Genomic DNA, 6000 nt, shown 5'->3' on the forward strand with positions numbered 1-6000 from the left:
TAGCGCACGCGGTCCGCACCTGTACGTACGCGTTCTGATCGGCGTTTGAAGGGTGCCGGCGACTTTACTACACACAAACAAAATCCAAACACACACACACACGCCGGCGTAAAAATGATGACGAGATCCAAACATACACACACGCGGCGAGTCGCTGCCGCCCGTGCGGTGGCGTCGTCGTATCCGTAGGCGGCAGACCCAAGGCGACTCCGTATACGACGAAGCGCCGGACGCCGCCGTCGCGGTAAATTCGACGGGCCGATACCGGCCGCCAGCCTGTTGGCCATATACATAGTAATATTATAATACGTATTCGTTCAGATGACACGGCGGCGGCGGCGGTCGGTGCGTGCGTTGAGTCGTCAACTGACGTCACCGAGTGACGTGACGTCACCGCGGCGTCCACGTTGCTACCGCGTAATATTTACACAGCCTGTCGGTGTTTTATTTTCATTATTATTATTATTGTATAGGTATATATTTATAAATATAGTTTATACGCGGTAGACCTAATACGAATACAATATAATATATATACGAGTAATAAGTGTCAAACGTAGGCATCCGAGTATTAGCCGTAGTCAGGTGTCTAGTGTCTAAAACCAGAAAGTTTGACTACCGACGAGGGGGACCGCTCAACAGTAGATAAATATTTACCCGAGAATCTCGAGAAAAACAAAACTGATATTGAAAAAGTATTTACGAAAATTGAGTGAAACATGATTACAGACCATTAATAAAGATACAAGGCAGGGTCACTTGTATCATGATGCTGGGTCGTGACGAGGAATTTACAGTTTGAATGCACGAGTACGGTTATTTATATTTAGTGGCAAAATATAAGCAATTTTTGACAAAAATTGTTTTAGGTATGACAAATTTTTATTATGCCAATTTGTTAAAATATTTTTGCATGTTTATATTGACATTGAAAGTTTTTTTTTATGAACAAAAACATACTACGGAAAAACTCTCATGTTTACTATTTTTCATTTCTGTTTTTTCCAATAAAAATCTAAAAGGGCGTAAAAATGTACGGTGTTATGATCGTAAATTTTAATTTATTTTTAATTGTTCAACTTATGAAATATAGTTCAGCGAAATGGCCGAGATATCATGTTTAATAAAAATTGCACGGATGAACAGTTAAATGTTAATAAAATAAAATTGTTGAGCATCGTAATGCCTTTTTGACTTTCCGTGCAAATCTTTTTTAGTATTATTTTACGACTTACCCATGCCCCTTAAAAATAAATCACAGAGTTTTAAAGTTCCTAACCTTAGATAACATTCATTACCGTATTTGCCAACATTGCTGTTAGATGAGTATATTGAGATTTACCGGCACCATTGATTTTAGAATATACTATTGATTTTAGTATATTCTAAAATCAATGCCTGCATTGAACGCAAACAGACAATGATGACGTCAATAAAAGAATTTGGGTACGACTTGCAGTTATAAGATATTCTACGAGTCGTTCTAAATGTAATTAGTTCTTAAATAAGCTTATATAAATAGCTAGTATTATAAGAAAGGGATTTTGCACTCCATTTGGTACTCAGGTAAATCCATTAAATTATTGTTTTAAATGTAAAGTAAGTACGACCTACAATATACGATTGTATGCCTTCTTAGCTTCGCATACCAGAAAAGTGTATTTCTATTGCTTTTTAGGTATCTAAATATCTAATTCCTAACGGTGTCGATAGCTTGCGTGCTTCTTGTTAGTCACTGCCTACGTGGTTTGGAATTCTAGTTACAATTTCCACAATATCGGACTTACCAATAAGTATAAAAATAAATGTTATACTTGTTGAAAAAGTTATATATATATATCTCATAAGCGTAGGTAGACTTTCTAGGCAGGTAGAGCTATTCCAAAAAAATATTAGTTCCACAAGAGGGACTTATAACTGAGAAGCAGTTGTATGGTCATGTTGTACAGTGTATAGGCTTTCCCAGTTACTTATTAAAAAAATAATTAATACATCAGCTATTCAAGAAAACAAAAAATTTAAAAAAAAATTGTATTAAATAGTGAAAAAATAATCAAAGAGTTATTAGTCAAATTGTCATAAAAAAAAATTTTTCAGCCGAGTCTGCAACCACGAAAGAGCATTTTCATGTCTCGTTGAAGTACCGAATATATTTATAGTAGTGGTGGAATTATAGATAATGATATAGTATATTAAGAAGCAGTAATAAGCTATTATAATAAAACATCAAGTTTCTGGCTAATATTGTAGTCATTAATATCTGGCTTAAAACAATTCATAGAGAATTTGGGCCCTTAAATAATTTGAATTTATCATTTAGTTCTAATTTGAACGTTGAACGTACAACATATCTCTTATCTCTTACCCTTATCTCCTACCCCCTGTAACGTTTTTGTAACGCTTTTTTAACATAACGCTTTTTTCGATTATGTGCCAGAGCTAAGACATGAAAATGTTAAAAAAAGAACTTCTGATTATTATTAGTACATGAATATTATTAGTCCATTTAATCAAAATCTGGAAGCATTTAATCGGTACATTTATGACTTTAATGAATTAAACGTACGCCATCTAAACAGGTTGAACAAATGTATATAATTAGTAATTATTTTCTAAGAAATAATTATTTTTTCTGAAAAAATGTTAAATAAAATCTTTATTATACTAAGCCAAAATTATTATTTTAAATGGTAGTTTCTCTTGACGTTAAATGGACATTTTTTAAGATTACATATACGAGATTGTGAACACCGATTGTGTAGGATAAGGCAAAGAATAAATGTACCTAAAGGCTAAATATAATTTAATGACAAAAAAAAACAAAATAATTTAAACTATAAATTATTAATATTAAAAATTACAAAAATTAGTACTAATAAACGAGATGCGTGCAATAATGTAGAGTGGCTGGCTCATTATTTTTATTTTTATAAATTAAAACCTAGTAATTTAACTCAATGTAAATAGTTCAATATTATTTAATGAAATAAAAAAAACTCATTAGTTAAAAATAACTTAGTTTAATGGAGTTCTAAAATAACACAATGTCTGGAAAAGTTCCCAAACTACTATTACTACAATGTATCTTGTTTTTAGGTATATGTCTATTTGTTTAACGTTTTTTTTATACTTTATTATATTATATCTGAAAAATACCTACTGTTCTAAGATTCTTACTGGTATATATTAAATAGCGAACAATTTGGAGTTGATTAAGAGATTAAGATTTGGAGTTGGGGTGCTTAGATTTATGTGTGTTAAAGAGAACTTACATTCAAGAAGTCAAATTTTGCGGATACCACCCAATTTTTAATTGAAAAACTTCAGATTCGAAACAACTTGCAAGTATATTGCAAACGTCCATTGTGTTTGTTATTACCACGATCTGTGTGTATCTATCATTGTGTCGACCAATAACCACATTTGTTTTGTGTGTACATACATTTGCCAAAACAACAGTCAACAGGGCTGCTTGGCAGAGCTCAGACATTTCGAGGCCAAAATTTGATGCATAGAAATAAGTTAAAAAATTCGGAGGCCACTTCACCTGTCACTCTTAATGGGAAACAATGCCGCTGGGGTAGGTACTTATTGAGTAAAATTTGTAACCAATTTGTTTGACCGCGACCGTTTTCTGATCTCGCGCTTAGGCCGCACGACAAGTCCTTGCAATATGTCTAGGCCTGACGGTGAAGTCACGGTATTATATTATCATTATTACAATATTAATTTTATGTGACCGACGAGTACACTGTGAATGTTAATAATTATTATTATCCGTGTCAACCGGCGTTCAGCTTTTTATTTCCCCGAAGGCTATTAGTGTTTTTTTTAATGTAATTTACTCGACGACCGCACATCCGCGATTATCACACTATTATTATATAATAATATTTAACGTTGTTACAACGATACGCGTCATGATGTATTTTTTCTCCAATACATTTTTATTACCACGGTCCATATATGATCAGGATTTCTGCGCGAAATAAATCAAAACCGCTGCCGGTAAACGGTCGTCCATGCCAAGATGACATTGTAGACTGCAGAACAGTTTACTGCGGTAGTTTTTTTTTTATTACAACTGGCCACCTTCAATCACAGTTCTCAGGTCTTGTCATAATATCATGCGATTGACTAGACGAATTTGGTGGTTTTTCCTAGACCCCAACTCCGGTATACAGTGGTATATATATTATTATCAAACCAAAATGTGGCATTATAGCCAAATATATGAATAATTAATGGACGCAGTGCCGATCGTAATAGGTAAAATACATTTTGATTTAGCACTGTACTGTTAGGTTCTGTAAAAGACAGAGCCGCGTTTAACAATGTGAATTTCTCTGGGGCGGCAAATTTCATAGTGCTTGGGGCCAGCAATTTTTTGGAAACCAACATAAGAACAAAAAATTAAGTAAAAGTATAAAAAATAGATTTATATTATTAAAACAATATATTTTTTTATAAATGTTTTCTTTTCAAATTTTGATTTTTATAATAATAATTAATTTTTGGGGGTGACCCAATTTCTTTTACCAAAGGGTGGCAATATAACTTAATGTGGTGCTGGTATGCTGAATGTTATAGCTATTCATGAATCGCTTTCTGTATAAATGTGTTTTGGCGACAATTTTATGATATCACTAGTATTTTTTAAACGATATTAAAATCACACTTACATGGCGACCGTGTTTTATGAACTGATGACGGGACTATTTTCGTCACCGCCACTTGTTGACTTGTCTTTTTCCCGTTTTACACATTTTCGTACTATATGTAAAATTAGAACATGTAATAAGACGACCGGTGACGTCATAGATGCTGGCGTAAACAGCTAGTCTCTAAGCTTGGACTGCTGATCCTTAGCGACGTTGGAGACACGCGCAGACACAAATGTGTCGCTTGTATGTATTATTTTTAAATAAAATTGTCCGGAATCTATTTTTTGGGTATTATTGGCATCACTATGCCACAGCATTTAGTCCTAGAGCGCGACAAATAGGCTACAGATCATAATTTCTACGGCAGTATCTTAGTATACCTACGAGACTTAGATGAACCGACGAATCTTGTAAAATTCCATAAAATAAACGGCAGTCAATAAGAAAGAAGCATAATGGGATCTATAGGTTATATATAATTCGTGGTATTTTAAAGTGGCTAGAATAAATTGATATTTTAAGAGTATTTTTCTTGATTTTAACGGAGAAGAGATAAACTTTTTATACTTTTAGTCAGTACATTTAGACGAATGATTTATAATTCATAGATTATAAATGAAGAAATTATTCCGGTGATCTGAAAGTTGGCGTAGGTCATGGGGTCGAGTTTCAACTAGTAAGGTAACATAAATCCAGGTTTTATTTTATTACCCAAACTTTGGGTTTTATAACTATATTACTAATATTTTTTTGGATTGTAAATTGTTATACTTATGTAAAAATATGAGTTCAGGGTGATAGTAATGTATACACATATATATATATATATATAAATATTTTATCGTTAGTAAAAATTGTTTTATTAAAAATTAAAAAATCAAGTCTGAAATTTTCAAAACATATAATATCCGAAAATAAATTATCTTGTTTTTTTTAATAGCTTTTAAAATGTTTTACTAGGCAATTAACCTTATAGGGTTATATTTTTATTTAATGCATTATAATTACATATAATTAGTCCTATAGCCTACAATCAAACAGCATAAGTAAACTGGGAATATATTTAAAGTTCACAATAAATTTAAAGAAGCTAAATGATTAAACGCTAATTAAATGCATCTAATCTAGTGACCGTTAAACGCAGTAAATAAACACTAATGACGCAACCGTTAAAAAAATAAGACTGATACGACTTTGATTTTACAATTCTGAACATTATTTCGATTTTTTCTGTTTAAATTATAATTATTTATAACGGAACGGTTTTTTGTATTATCAAAATATGTAAGAATTCGTAAACGAAATCAAAGGTGGCTTGAATTACAACCGATTGACT

This window comes from Adelges cooleyi, unplaced genomic scaffold (assembly GCF_023614345.1).
Source record: "Adelges cooleyi isolate 19-005CV unplaced genomic scaffold, UGA_ACOO_1.1 ACOO_flye_CR_arks_rails_tigmint_CR_PRNA_2, whole genome shotgun sequence".
Taxonomy (NCBI): Eukaryota; Metazoa; Arthropoda; class Insecta; order Hemiptera; family Adelgidae; genus Adelges; species Adelges cooleyi.